The sequence below is a fragment of the Gracilinanus agilis genome, chromosome 1, assembly GCF_016433145.1.
Source record: "Gracilinanus agilis isolate LMUSP501 chromosome 1, AgileGrace, whole genome shotgun sequence".
Taxonomy (NCBI): domain Eukaryota; kingdom Metazoa; phylum Chordata; class Mammalia; order Didelphimorphia; family Didelphidae; genus Gracilinanus; species Gracilinanus agilis.
The window spans coordinates 517,037,660-517,053,247 of NC_058130.1; positions in this window are offsets into that span (position 1 = coordinate 517,037,660).

Genomic DNA, 15,588 nt, shown 5'->3' on the forward strand with positions numbered 1-15,588 from the left:
TTAAATGACTTGCCTCAGGTCACATAGCTAAGAATTGTGTGAAATCAGATTTGAACCTAGGATACCCCATTTCTAGGTCTCATTCTCTATTCATTGAGCCATTTAGTTGTCCCCTGATATTCTTTTCATGACTGTCTGTGGCTACAAATCATGGGATCAGAAGAGAAATACATTTTTTGGTAAAAAAGTTATTAGCACAGTTCTTGGAACAATGTAAATGCTAAATAAATGATTATTCTTTATCTCTCTCACTTCATATATCTAGATGATAGATAACAATATATATGTATATATATATATGATATATATATAGCTAATAAGTGTTGGGGAGAAATTTAATATATCTATGTCTTTATTAATATCTATTAGGAGTACCCAGATGCTGCCTAGTAAGTTCATCATTGAGAGAACCCTATCATCCTCCATGATTGAATCAGCCTTATTACTCCCACCTCATCACTACTGATAGGAGGGCAGAGTAATGAACTTTAAAACTTCTCTTTAGAGAGAATTCTAAGCACAGACATCTTATTTTCCATCTAGCTGCACTACTTTACTTTTAGCTTTCACTTCCCACATTTCACCTTCCCTTCTATTGCCCTCCCTTTTCTTATTCCCTTCATATTTCTCTATAGAAGAAGGTAAGTTTCTATAAACAAATGAGCATGGTTGTTATTCTTTCTCTGAGCCATTTCTGATGAAAGTTAAGTTTAAACATTGACTGTCACCATCCTAATTCTCCCCTCCACTGTAATAATTTTTGTGCACCTCTTTAGATGTAAAAATTTACCCCTTTTTACCCGTCCTTTCACTTTTCTCTCAGTGCAATCCTCTTTTTCAAACCCTGATTTTTGGATATCATGTTATCCTGGTGAACTTGCTCCTATAGCCTCTATGTATATTCTTTTTAACTGCCGTAATGCTAACATTTTCAAGTTTCAAATATTATCTTTCCTTATTGGAATATAAACAGCTTGACTTTAACAATTCCTTTAAATTTTCCCTGCTTGGTTTACCTTTTTCTGCTTCTCTTGAATCTTCAGACTTGTATTTGAACCTCAGATTTTCTGCTTAAATCTAGTCTTTGATTAGGAATGCTTAGTTTTTTGCCTCCCCAGAAAGAACATACTCAGTTTTGCTGGGTAGGTGATTCTTGGTTGTAAACTTAGCTCCTTTGCCTTCTAGAATATTATATTCCAAGCCTTCAGTCCTTTAATGTAGAAGCAGTTAAATTCTGTGTAATCCTGACTATGGCTCCTTTTCCATTTTGCAAATTGTATTTTTTAAGGAACTCTGCCTTTTTTTCTAGTTGGAAAATTCCACTTTTTAAGCTGTTATTTTTTCTTGTGTCACTTTAATTTCTCATCCCCATTTTTTCTTTTACCCTTTTATTTGATTTTTGAAATTCTTTTAGAGCTCTTCCAAAGATAAAAACAAATCCCCATTTTTCTTTGAAGTTTTGTGTGTAGCTGCTTTGGTCTCACAGTCCCTTCCTGAGTCTGTGCCTTGTTCTTTTTTGTCTCCATAATAATTTTCTATGGTAGGGTGTTATTTTGGATATTTGCTTATTTTCCCAGTCTTTTTCTTGACTTTTACTTTTATCTTAAAGTCAATCTCTGTTCTAAGGGAAGAGAAGGCATTCTTTTAAAGTTCTGATTTTCCTAACTTCTAACTTCAGTTCTACTTCTGGATTTTTGTAAGTTTCAGTTCTTTGAAGATGGTATGATGGTCTGTGGACTGAGAACTCTGAAAGCCACTTCCCATTCCTGATTCAGTCTCCTCCACAGCCTGGTAATGGCTTCCAGGGTCCAGAGCATTATGAGCTACCTTTTCCTGGGATTTGACATCTTGACTTGGGCTTGGATAGGGGTTCTGGTCTTCACTCTAGGTTGTACCAGACAGGTGTGTTGTAGCCTGCTTCATGCTAGGGTTTGGGACCTCACTGCAATTTTTTGATAGGGCTTCTAACTTCAAGGGGGTGGTTGTTGGGGAGATCTCCTATTGGTTTAGGTAGGATCTTGGAATCTTGATATTGGCTTGGGCCCAGGTTCAGACCCCTGAGGAGAATTTTGGGGTGGAGAGACTTACTGTTGGCTTTTCTGATGCTCCATGGTGTGACCTTGCTGCAAGTTGTACTCCCCTCTCACCCCATTGAAGCAGACCCTCCAAGCCTATCTTCCAAGGTGTTTCCTGTAGGAAAATTGCTTCTCCACCCCCTTGTTGGTTCTGTCACTCCAATATTCATTTTAAGGTGCAATTTTAAGGTTGGTTGGAGATAATTGTCAGATAATTTCAAGCTTTCTTTGCCTCTGCTCTGCCATCTTGGCTCAGCCTCTCTACATTACTTTGTATACTTAAGAATTTGAGACTTTTCTGGCTTTTCCATCATGCCCTTACATTGAACACCTTCTTCTCCCTTCCCTTTCCTCTGGATTTTCTGTTTCTTTTTGTTTTGTTAGATTGTCAGCTCCTTGAGGGTAGGTATTATTTTTCTTTTTTTTTATATTCATATTCCTAACTCTTAGTCCTGTTTCTTGCACATAGTAGGTGTTTAATAAATCTTAAATAACTAATTGATATAAAGACAAAGATTCAGAGACACACATATATATGTGGATATATCTATGAATTCACATGTAGCTATATGTGGATATACCTTCACACAAACACATAATGTCAAAGAATATAGACTGAGATGAGCCTATGTTGTGGACTTCTGATAAAGGTACATCAGGCTCTGCTTTGTCCTCATATATCTCTATGACTAGAAACTGTTAGAAAGCATAAAGGTTATAGAAATTATCTCCCTTTGTTTTATAGACCATCACTCTTTTGAGACACATTCAAGCCAGATCTCTTGGGTTTCCAGAAAAGTGTGTGTGTATGTGTGTGTTGTGTATGATTTTTCTCTCTTTCCTACCTCCCTTAACTCCTGGAGGTCATTGTGGCTCATATCTAGCTTAGTGCAATGTCAATCAATGTGTGCTTGTTTAGGCAAGCCTGAGGCAAGACCCTGAGTCTCTGCCTCTTCTGCCTTATTTTTTTTTTAGCCCCAGACACCAAACAATGATCCTGAAACACTTCCAGTTTGGGCAGCTACATGACTTGTTTGCAAAGTGCACTTCTGAATGAAATATGTATTTTTCATTCAGAATTCCCACAAGTCTCTTGGGAGTCTTTTCTTCATAAGAGAATAATAGAGGTTATCGTTTACTAAATCTTTTGTATTTTAAGCTTTTTGTTTTGGTCAAGGAAATAAATAACCTCTCCTCTACTTGGTATGTACAGTGGTATAAAATGAGTGTCAACAAGGACCCTGTTGATAATTCCGAGGGACAACTTTGATTTGGGTTGTAACTTATAAAGTTTAAGATATTTTCCCTGCAAATCTAGCATGGAGACAAGTCAGGGAGATAAAGAGCATATCTCTCTCTTTTATGGTTCAGGCTTCCACATAACTGAACCTGGTTTGTCTGACTTCCAAGTCAAGATTTTTGTGAGAAGGACCATCCTCTCTGAGCCATAGGAGGCAGACAAATAAAATTTTAAGGAAGTCTACACAGGTTTAAATAATTTATACACGATCAAAAGGGTTTTTGGAAAATGACATTGCACAATCACCTTTGTTTTCCATCCTAGAGAAAAGCACTTTAATCTCCAAATTATTGGGCTATGATCCATGCTCCTAGTTCTTCCATCAACCTCTATCTCTGTCACTAGCCTGTTTGGGATGATGGCATGCAGCAATCTTCTTTTGTTCCTTGCTTGATTTAGCACATATCCTTGGAAATGTGGGAAAGAGGAAAAGGAAGAAGTAAGAGCTAATCTATTTGTGCTTAACTTTAACGGAACATTGCAATTTCTCTGTTATTAGAACATGTTCATTAGAGGAGATTGTTTTGAATCTTCTTACATTCAAGAGTTGCTCCATGTTTGAATCTGCTGAGCAGCAGGCACAGCAATTTTCTCTTAATGATACCATTGCTAGAATATTTCAGCTGGTCTATTTGCAGGGTGACTTTGCTGTTCCCAAAATTAGGTCCATTTTTGGTTGCCAGGGGCCTTTTATCATAAAGTTGACCTATTGTGAAGATAAATACATCTGAAGGGAAACAGAGAAGACAGTTTGAGAGTGAATTTAGATTTAGTAGATCAAATGTCCTGATTATTTATGAAGTAAAAGTATTTTTTCTCTTTCTCTTTTATCGCATATGTTGTTTTCAGAGAATTAATGAGCAAATTTTAAACAAATGATTTTGTAAGTCCAGCATGATATATTATCTTCAATAAAAAAGGCTCTTGGGATGCTATCATGGAAAAAGTCTCGATAACAATCAATTTATCTGTCCTTTTATGGCTGTGAAGTAATTATTTGTCATACTTCTCACAAGCTCAATATTTATTATTATCTATATTTTAAAGATGGGAAATGAAAGCTCAGGGAGTTAGTTATGGTACTAGAAAGAAACCAATATGGGACCAGAATCCAGGTTAGTTGACTCCTTGCATCTTATTCTTTCTATGATACCATGCTGCCTCTTCAAGTGATTGCTTTTTGATTTTAATTACTTAACCAGCCTCAAATAGTCTGAAAATTCTCATCTCAGTGAAAAAGATAGAAGCCAAAGAGTATCAATATTGCTCTATTCTTTCTCAGTTGTTGGCAAATATTATACCATCTACCACAAGCAGGGGAACCTATCTTTGACTTTTTCTTCTTGTGTTAGATACAACTTGAGAAGCTCCTTTCATCATCCTTAGATTTTGAGGCACAGCTTATTCTGGGCTTTAACATCCCAACACCAGAATTAGTGTGTTATTGCAAGGGTTTTATGATAAAGACTGGCATTAAGATAGTAGCATAATGACTTGAGAGAAGGGAACTTGTAAAAAAGGTGTTACATATATTTATAGTTAGCATTTGTACTTAGGTTGAACTCTTTTGATTGATCATGTACCTCAGAGAGCAAGCCCCGCAATGTTCATGTACTTGATGTAATTAGCATGATGTCACTTGTAAAAAACAAGTGGAAGACCTCATCATCCATAGGACATCCTCATGTTTGATCTCTGCCATATATCTTTTATAACACATTAATTTTTTTCAATTTTCAATTTTTGCTTATTTGTCTGGGTCATACATGTATTATCATGCAAAATATATTTCCATATTATTCATTTTTCTAAGTGAATAATATAATAAAACCACAACCCCAAATCCTATACCAAAATAAATAAGTGATAAATCATGTTTTTATCTGCATTTCTACTCCACCAGTTCTTTCTCTGGAGGTGGATAGCATTCTTTTCATAAGTCCCTCAAAATTTTCCTGGATCATTATATTGCTGTATAACACATTTAAATAGCTTTGATGACTTTGCATCTAAGAGGGTCATTACACAAGGATATCTTTTTTTATTCCCCCTTTCAAGGTATCATATAAAAATTTTACATTCTCATAGAAGACAATTTGTTGAAGTATCTTTCAAATGGTGTTTTTTTTTTGCACCAAATCAAATACTTTTTACATCAGTAAACAAAAATGCGAGTGAGTCTTATATTTCCTGTTTCTTTTGGGCCTTTGTATGACTGAAGATGTAGTTGACTACAGAATCTTGTTTGTGAAAGTATGCTGATTCCTTCTAAGGAGAATGTTCCCTGTATACATAGATTTGAATAATCTACAAGGAGTTCAGTCTATCTACCTGTTCTAAACTATGATATACGTATCTATGGACAGTCCAAAGATGGATCTGCTAGTAGATCTCTACCTTACACTAATACTGAAAACAAGCAAATGAAAAACTGAAAAAAGCAAGTTCTAGAGATACAGAGACCCTCAGCATGTTTTGTAGACTCCCTGTGGAGGAATGGAAGTACATTTGATGTCTTTCTTTTAAAAAAAAATCTTACTTATTTATAATATTTTTCCATGGTTACATGATTCATGATTCTTCCCACCTCTCTTCCCTCCCTCCTCCTGGGACTGACAAGCAATTCCACTGGGTTATACATGTATCATCATTCAAAACCCATTTCCATGCTATTAATATTTGCATTACAATGATCTTTTAATACCAAAACCCCAATCATATCCTCATTGAACCACATGATCAATCATATGTTTTCTTTCGCATTTCTACTCCTACAGTTCTTTCTTTGGATGTAGATAGTGTTCTTTCAAATAAGTTCCTCTAGATTGTCCTGGATCGTTGCATTGCTGCTAGAAAAGTCTATTATATTTGGTTATGCTACAATGTATCAGTTTCTGTGTACAATATTCTCCTGGTTCTGTTCCTTTCACTCTGCATCAATTCCTGGAGGTCTTTCCAGTTCACATGGAATTCCTCCAGTTCATTATTCCTTTGAGCACAATAGTATTCCATCACCAACAGAATACTACAATTTGTTCAGCCATTCCTCATTTTTCAATTTTTTGCCACCACAAAGAATGAAACTATAAATATTTTTGTACAAGTATTTTTCCTTATTATCTCTTTGGGGTACAAACCCAGAAATGATATGGCTAGACCAAAGGGCAGGCACTCTTTTAAAGCCCTTTGCTCATAATTCCAAATTGCCCTCCAGAATGGTTGTACCCATTTGATGTCTTTCAACCAATCCTCCTTACTTTCATTGTCTTTCATTTATTGGTGGTACACTCTGCTTTATTATGAAAGATATTAAAAAATAAGCTTGTAATCCTTTAAGACTCTAGCTTTATATGACATGGTTCTCTGCTTTGAAAAGAATGGCAAAAGTTGGACTATGAAATGGACCACTGAACTGGACTGCAATTAATTCCATAGAGGTTACTGGGAAAGAGTTGCTGTGACTAAAGTTATCTTACTTTAAGGTCATGAAAGTACTACATAAATGATTTTCAGCATGAATTAGAAAAAAATTTAGAACTAGAATGAAATGGATTCTACTGCCAAGATACTAACAAATATTTGAAGAAGATCTCAGACCTATACTTGTTGTTCCAAGAAAATCATTTTCCTGAGTATAAAGAACTAGCAAGATTTTGGATCTTGTATATATAGATTTTCATTTCTTGAAGAAAGTAAGAAGATGATGAGAGGTGAGCATTCACCTTATTTTGTCCAGACCCAGACCTCCATGCCACTTCCTGTTTGCATCCATGCTAAATGACTTGTGCTTATTCTTTATCTCAGACCCACAACTTGTGCTCCTTTGTCTGGGACTTTGGATTTCTGATTATTGGGCATTCAACATATGTTTCCCAAATCTCAAGCCTCTATATTACTCACAATCTTCTCCATGCCATATGGATTTAAAAAAATGTGTAACTCTTTATCCCAATTTCTTTAAAAAAAACACATTACTGTAATGGACTTCTGTACTAGCAGCAATGCAATGACACAAGACAGCTCTGAGGGATTTATGGTAAAGAACGCTGCCCACATTCAGAGGAAGATCTGCAGGAGAGGAAACATAGAAGATAAACAATCGCTTGAATGCAGGGGCTGAGGCGGACATGATTGGGGATGTAGACTCGAAAGGACCACACCAATGCAACTAACAACAATTTGGAAATAAGCCCTGAACAAGGACACATGTTACAACCAGTGGAAATGTGTGTCGGCCATGGGTGGGGGGATAATGGGGGGTGAAGGGGAAAGTAGGGGCATGAAGCATGTAAACACGTTAAAAATGAATATTTATAAATGTTTAAAAAACACATTACTTTCTATCTTAGAATCAATACTAAGTATCTGTTCCAAGGCAGAAGAGTGGTTAAGGGCTAGGCAGTTGGGGTTAAGTGCTTTGCTCAGGGCCACACAGCTAGGAAGTGTGAAGAAAGATTAGAACTCAAGACCTTCAATCTCTAGGCCTGGCTGTCTATCCACTGAGCCCCAAATCTGCCCCCTTTTCAACCCTTTTCTAACTCTAGATCAACATTAATATTCCTGGGAAAGTTATATCAATTTATCCTATTATCCCAATTATCATTTTTTCTTACTTTCCTGATCAAAATATTTCTCCTGGCCATAATTTCTCTATATGTATACTTTTTTCTCTATTAGAATAAACTCTCTTAAATGATAGCATCTTATGGGTATGTATTTGTATTCTCAGTGTCAGGTAAATGTATTTTAACTAATGAGATAGTTCATATGATGAAACATGTAGAGACCCTGAGACCTGAGCTGAAGAGACAGTGAAATCTCTGTGTGACATTTTTAATTCATACATAATTCTACTAGATTCTATGCCAAATCTTCATTCCGATCTACTGATATCTATATGAGAATCATTCTTTCTTATTGATTTGCTTTGGGGAATTTTGGAAGGAAGAGACATGAAAACAAAAGTAGCATATTACTCCATATAGATGCATTGACTGATAGAAATAAATCAGTCAACAAACATTTATTAAGCACTTACTATGAGCCAGGCACTGTGGCAAGTACTGAAGGCATAAAAAGGTTAAAAAATATTTATAGCTGCTCTTTCTGTGGTGGCAAAAAAACTGGAAAAGGAGGGTATGCCCTTCAATTGGGGAATGGCTGAACAAATTATGGTATATACTGGTGATGGAATACTATTGTGCTAAAAGGAATAATAAACTGGAGGAGTTCCAGGTGAAGTGGAAAGACCTCCAGGAACTGACGCAGAGTGAAAGGGGCAGATCCAGAAGAACATTGTACACAGAGACTGATATACTATGGTAAAATCAAATGTAATGGGCTCCTGTACCAGCAGCAATGCAATGTCCCAGGACAATTCTGAGGGATTTATGGTAAAGAACGCTACCCACATTCAGAGGAAGAACTGCAGGAGAGGAAACATATAAGAAAAACAATGGCTTGAACACATGGGTCGGGGTGGACATGATTGGGGATGTGGACTCAAAACTACCACACCAATGCAACTATCAACAATTTGGAAATAGGTCTTGATCAAGGACACATGACAAAACCAGTGGAAATGTCCATCGGCCATGGGTGGGGGTAGTGCGGGGGGTGAAGGGGAAAGTAGGAGCATGAATCATGTAACCATGTTAAAAATGAATATTAATAAATGTTTAAATTAAAAAAATAATTGATGCTCTCAAGGAGCTCCAATTATAAAGGGAGAAACAACATAGAAGTTATCAAATGGGTGGATAGAAGAAAACCTCAAGGGGAAGGTTTTAGTGGCTGAGGAGTTTGGAAAAAGCCTCCTGCAGATAATAGGTTTTGAAACCTAGTTTTCAATGAATCTAGGGAAATCGAAATGTAGAGGTGAGGGAGCAAAAAACTGCAGTCATGAGGGACAGCCAGCATGAAGAAAAAGACATGTTTAAGGAAAAGTAAATTAATATAGCTAAAATACAGAGTGCTTAGCAGGGCCAAGTGTAAGAAGATGAAAGGAAAGAAGGGACTGGGTTAAGAAAAGTTAAGCAGGGAAGTTTATATTTGATCCTAAAAGTAATTTGAAACCACTGTAGATCATTGACTAGGGTTAGGGGTTTATTTTGCAGATGGGACATAGTGATACCCACATCTTAGAAAAATTACTTTAGCATCTGAATAGAATATGGATTAGAGTGGGGGAAGACTTGACTTTGGGAGTTAAGTGATATTGTGTTATTAAAAAAGGAGTAGAATACTGCTAAGGAATTTTAGTGTCCAGAAAATATATGAGACAGGAGAGTAATAGAAAACCATCCATACAAAATAGCTGAACCATGTATCAGTCCACAAGGTAGTCCCAGAATTTGGTTGTTGCTGTTCATTCATTTTGTCATGCCCAATTCTTCGTGACCCCATGGATGGTAGCATCCAATTCCTTCTATCATCCACTATCCACCAGGCTGTTCAAACTCATGTTTGATGATTCTTTAATGTTATCTATCTGTCCCATTGTCTGTTATCCCTTTCTCTTTTTGCCTGCAATCTTTTTGAACAACAGGATCTTTCCAAACTTAGTTGGGACCTTACAAAGACAATATAACAATTACCTCTTTCTCATTTGGGACTCAGTGGAACTTCTTTGCCTTGGTCATCAGAATGAAAAGAGAAATGAAAAAGCAAATGAGTGTGTTCCAAGAAGGGCCTATCCACCAGTTTTGAATTGACATATATATAGATTGTATATGACCTTTACACTAGAGACAAAATGGCATAATGGATCATCAGCTGACCTCAGGAAAACTTCAGCTCAATATCTCACTGATACAAATGGACTATTTGATCCTGGATAAATCACTAACTCTCTCAGTGTTATAGGTTGTCTAAAACTAAATTTTAGAGGTACGAAGCTTTTTTTGTAGAAGGAATTCCTTATGTGTAAGTTCCATTTATCAGTGAGATAATTAATGAACATTTAGTAAGGACCTATGTTATGTGGAGATGCAAAGCATGGAATCCCTGCAAAGGTACAGGGACAGCCTCACCCAGAATTCCAGGGGACTCCCCTAGAGAACTTTGGGTGAGGGGGCAGTTGAGAAGGGTTTGAGACAGTTACTTTGGGGAGGTTGAGGTGAGCAGACACCCTGCTTACTACTCCAGACTTGGGGGTTCACCTGAGGCGGCCATTGTAGCATAAGCCAGTGGTTTCTACTCATAGGGTTAGCCTGCTTGTTAATATTATTCTTCATTAATATCAATGTATAATTACCTAGTGATTTAGTGATTATATATATAAATTATCTACCAAGTTCAGTTAGGTGCCTTCACCCCTCTGGTGAGGGGGGAAGGGTAGCTTCAACCTTAATAGTTCAGGATCACCTTTCCTTATTCAAATACCTTCATTAACCTCTCTGGTTTTCCTTATTATTTCTTATTATAACCTTTACCTTCAAATCTGTGCCTGAAAAATTATTTGGGGAAATACTCACAACTCAGTCTGGACATCTAGTTTGAATCCTGTCTGCTGCCAGTTTAAGAAGATCTTCTCTGTCCTCAACAGATAACTAGCTTTTATTTATTCATCTATCAGATCTGTGAGTAATATAAATTAAAGAAAAGGAAAATCATTGGGGATTCAGCCATAACAGAAACTTACCAGAAGAATCTCATTCCTGCCTTCATTACCAACTGAAGGAGCAACTGTTAGAGGGGGAGGGGTTTGAGATCCAGGAATGTATTACCCCCTCTGAAGCCTGTCAATCTGTGGCTCTTAACTTGAAGCTCTCTTTGGCCCTGACACATTATCAGCTTCTCCAAATTATCTGTTATTATCATCATAACACCTATTATGCCAGGCACTGTGCTAAGCACTAGAGATACAAAAGACAAAAAACGCTCCTCTCAAGGAACTCTTAGTCTAACCAGGGAGCCAACATGCAAACAACAATGTACAAGCAAGATATATACAGAATAAACTGAAGATAATGAATAGAGAGAGGGAAGAATTAGAATTAAATGTGATCAGGAAAGGCATTCCAGAAAAGGTGGAATTTTTAGCTTAGACTTGAAGCATGCCTAGGAAGCCAGGAGGTAGTTATAATATATACTCAGCTACTCTTGGATCAGAACCCATAGATGACTTTGCCTCTCTTGTGGGTTTCCTTCCCTTATCATCAACCTTCCTAACTTCTTTGCTAGACCTGTATACACTTCAGACTGCACCTGTCAAAAATAGAACCCATTATCTTTCTGCTGAGATTTTGTTCTTTTCCTAACTTCACTATTCCTTTCTAAAATGCTATTATCTTTGTACTCAACTAGGTTTATAAACTTAGCCATTCTTTTTTTTTTTAAACCCTTGTACTTCGGTGTATTGTCTCATAGGTGGAAGATTGGTAAGGGTGGGCAATGGGGGTCAAGTGACTTGCCCAGGGTCACACAGCTGGGAAGTGGCTGAGGCCGGGTTTGAACCTAGGACCTCCTGTCTCTAGGCCTGACTCTCACTCCACTGAGCTACCCAGCTGCCCCCAAACTTAGCCATTCTTAACTCTTCTCTCCCCTCATTTTTCTTATCCAACCCCTTTCCAAGTCTACCTCCACAATATTTCTCTTTTCTGTCTCCCTCATCTCCTTACTCACATGACTACCACACCAGTTCACAGGCCCTTCACCTTTTACCTGGATCTCATTCTTGTTCTCAATGCATCAAGTCTCTCTTCTTTCCAATCCATCTTCCATACTGTTTCTCATGATGTTCTTAAACCACAGATTTCACTGTTACTCCATTTTTTCAAGAAGCTTCAGTTACTATATTTAGAATAAAATATAGATTTATCTGCTTGATATGAAAAATTCTTCACCATATAGCTGCTTTTTTCATTGGTATTACATACTACTTCCTTTCATGTATGCTATATTATGATCAAACTGGACCACTTTCAGCTCCTCATAAAAGACAATCCATCTCCAGTCTTTGCTTTTCTGTAGGCTATACCCTGTATCTATAAAGTACTCCTTCCCCACTTCCTTTCTTAGCAACCTAATCTTTGAAAGTTCAGTTCTACCTAAGTTCTTTCCTGATATTTCCAGGAACTATTACCTTCTTCTAACAAAATCACTGTCTTTTCACTTTGGATGTATTTTTCATTTACTTATATGTTTACATAGTGTTTGCTTCCAGTAGAAAATGAGACCCCTTGATGGCCAGTAAGATTAATTTTTGCATCTCTATCCTTAGTGCTTAATACAATGCCTGGCACATAGTAGGAACTTAATAAGTATTGTCACTAAGTGAATGTTAAAATTTCCTCTGTTACATATACTGGAGTTTAAAAACTTGTCTCCTATTTTTTCTCTGTATCTTGATTAAATTATTTGTGCTTTTCTAAAGCCTACATTCATGGAATTAAATCAATCTACTTTCTCTCCATAATTCATTTGGTTAAGAATCAAAACTTCTGTACACAATTGACATAAATATATACTACCTCTTCTTTTAACTTTTTGTTGTTCATTTATTTTATGTTTAATTCTGTAATCCATCTGGAATTTATTATTGTATTTGGTGTGAGATAGGATTCTAAATTTAATTTTTTACCATATTGCTAGCCATTTCTCCTAGCAACACTTATTAAATAATGAATCCATTTCCCAATTTATGTTGTGTACAGATTTATTAAACACTAATTTTTATATAATCTTGGTTCTATTTCTGGGGTTTCTTTTCTATTCAACTTGTATTTTTCCCTGTATTTTCATCAAGCACAAAGTTGTTTGAATGAGACTGTATTTTAAAGTCTGGAGGAGAAAGTTCATTTTTATCTTTTTTTTTTCTTTTTCAAGTTAACCCTTGAAATTCTTGACTATTTTGATTACACATTTAATTGTAAATGTATGTACTTTTGGAAGTAAATCAATTTCTATTTTTAAGAATTACATGAAATCTATGTTCATCTAGGGAGAATTTTGTGTTTTGATTTTATGAACCAGTCCTTTCATCAGGGTCAGGTGGGTGGCCAGGGATTTGAGACTTGGACCTGAAGTTGTAAACACCTGAGTTCGAATTTGACTTTAGATATTTATTAACTATGTGACCCTGGGCAAATAATTTAACCACAGTTTACCTCAATTTCCTTAACCATAAAATGAATATAATCATAGTGTTTAAATGCTGAAATTTTTAAATTTAAAGAAGATAATACTGTTAAATTGCTGAGCATAGTGTCACACAGAAAGTGTTTAATATTTGTTTCCTTCCTTCCTTAATACTGGATTTCCATCCATTTGTTTAAATATTCCCTACTGGCATTTTGCCTTTATTCTAGTCTCTTCCTCTATCTAACAGAAATCATATTCTAATCCCTGGGATCCTTGGCTCTGATTGACAACTTTTCATCCTTATTTAGCCTGCACACAGACTATCATGCTATTTCCTGGCCATCTCCTTAACATATCATTTGCATTCCAATTTTCTTCACTTTTGTTTAGTATTGGACTTGAACAGCTTTGGACTTGGGCTTAGACTGTTTAGTTTACAATTTATTTAGTCCAAACACAAGCCAAAGACTCCCTTACCATCTCCATGCCACACTGCACTATCTACCTGTCCCTTTCCCTTTCATTCCAAAGATATCTGGTTAATAGTGATCTACCATTCAGTTGATTTCTTTTTACCACTCTTCTTTTTGAGTGGTATTCTTCTATTAGACTAGAAACTTCTTGAGAGCAGGGATTATCTCGTTCATTTGTTTGTGCTTGTATTCTTATTTCTTACCTAGAATACCTTATCTGGTAATATCATTGTTTTTCAGTCATTTTCAGTCATGTCTGATTCTTCATGACTGTTTTTTTCAACTTCCTGGCAAAGGAATTGGAATACCTTTCCATTTCTTCTCCAGTTCATTTTGCAGGTGAAGGAACTGAGGCAAACAGGGTTAAGTGAATTTACCCAGGGTCACATAGCTAGTAAATGTGTGAGGCAAGAGCTGCACTCACAAAAATGAATCTTCTTGACTCTAGGTTCAACACTATATCTAGAGTACCATCTAGTTGCCCTTGCCTATACATTGTAAATAATTAATATATTTTTTTCATTTATTCATTTTTTCTATCTTATATAGTTTGGGATATCTTTGTAAGACTCCATGGAGTGTTGAGGTAAGTTAGTCTCTTAATATTTGATATTTTCTACAATTGCCATAAATGATTCTTCTAAAATATAAAAAAGACTTTGTTCAAAATAAACTATTTAGAATGTATTTTGTATGTAGCAGACAAAAATACAAAGAATTTTGAGTAGTTCATCTTATATCCTTCAATTAATTTGTTGTCCAAATTATTTTTTCAGATTTATATTTACATGTCTGCCAAAAACCCATTTCTGATGTTAAATCCTTTTTATTTATTATTGCAATTGCTAGTATTTATATTTTCCATCAATGAAAGTGCTTTTAATGATTCTCCAGAGCTTGTATTATTGACTAATAGTCAAGGTAGGTACTCTTTATCCCAGTAAGGACACATTCTTCTACTTATCTTTCTTTGATTAGAAATCCTACATGATCAAAAGCCTTTTCTACATCTTTGGTTCTGATCATATATTCATATATTTCTTTTTAATAAATCTTTGCTCATTTATTTTCAAAAGCACCACTGGATATTAACCATTTAGTAATCTGACCACAGAGTATTTTGTGCTATTGCTATTTTAAAAAGGTTTTCTGAATGTAATAAAATCTAAAAATTCAAAATAGAAAGTAAAATTGGAAAAGAGGACTGCTAATGAAACTTTGACATATGTATGGTTTGCTTACCTTTTTTAAGAATTTAAGTATTTTTAAGCATTTAAGAAATTAAACATCTATGTTACATAATACCCTCTGTGAAATGCTCAAGAATGACATTTGCAATCCACATTGTAAAAACCAATTTTATATAATAGAATAGCTATTGTCTAATCCTATTAAAAACTTATTAAGTATCTTCAATGTGCAAACTAGATGATAGAGATGCAAATATTTTTCCAGTTCCTGCTTTAAAAGAATTTATATTCTATTGAAATAGCTACAATTATAACATTGAAATAAAAGTGTAATGTAATATATAAATATGTGTATATATATATATATATATATAGCCTCATTGTTCCTAAATCAAGACTACATATATATCTATATCAATCAATCTCTCTCTCTCTCTCTCTCTCTCTCTCTCTCTCTCTCTATATAT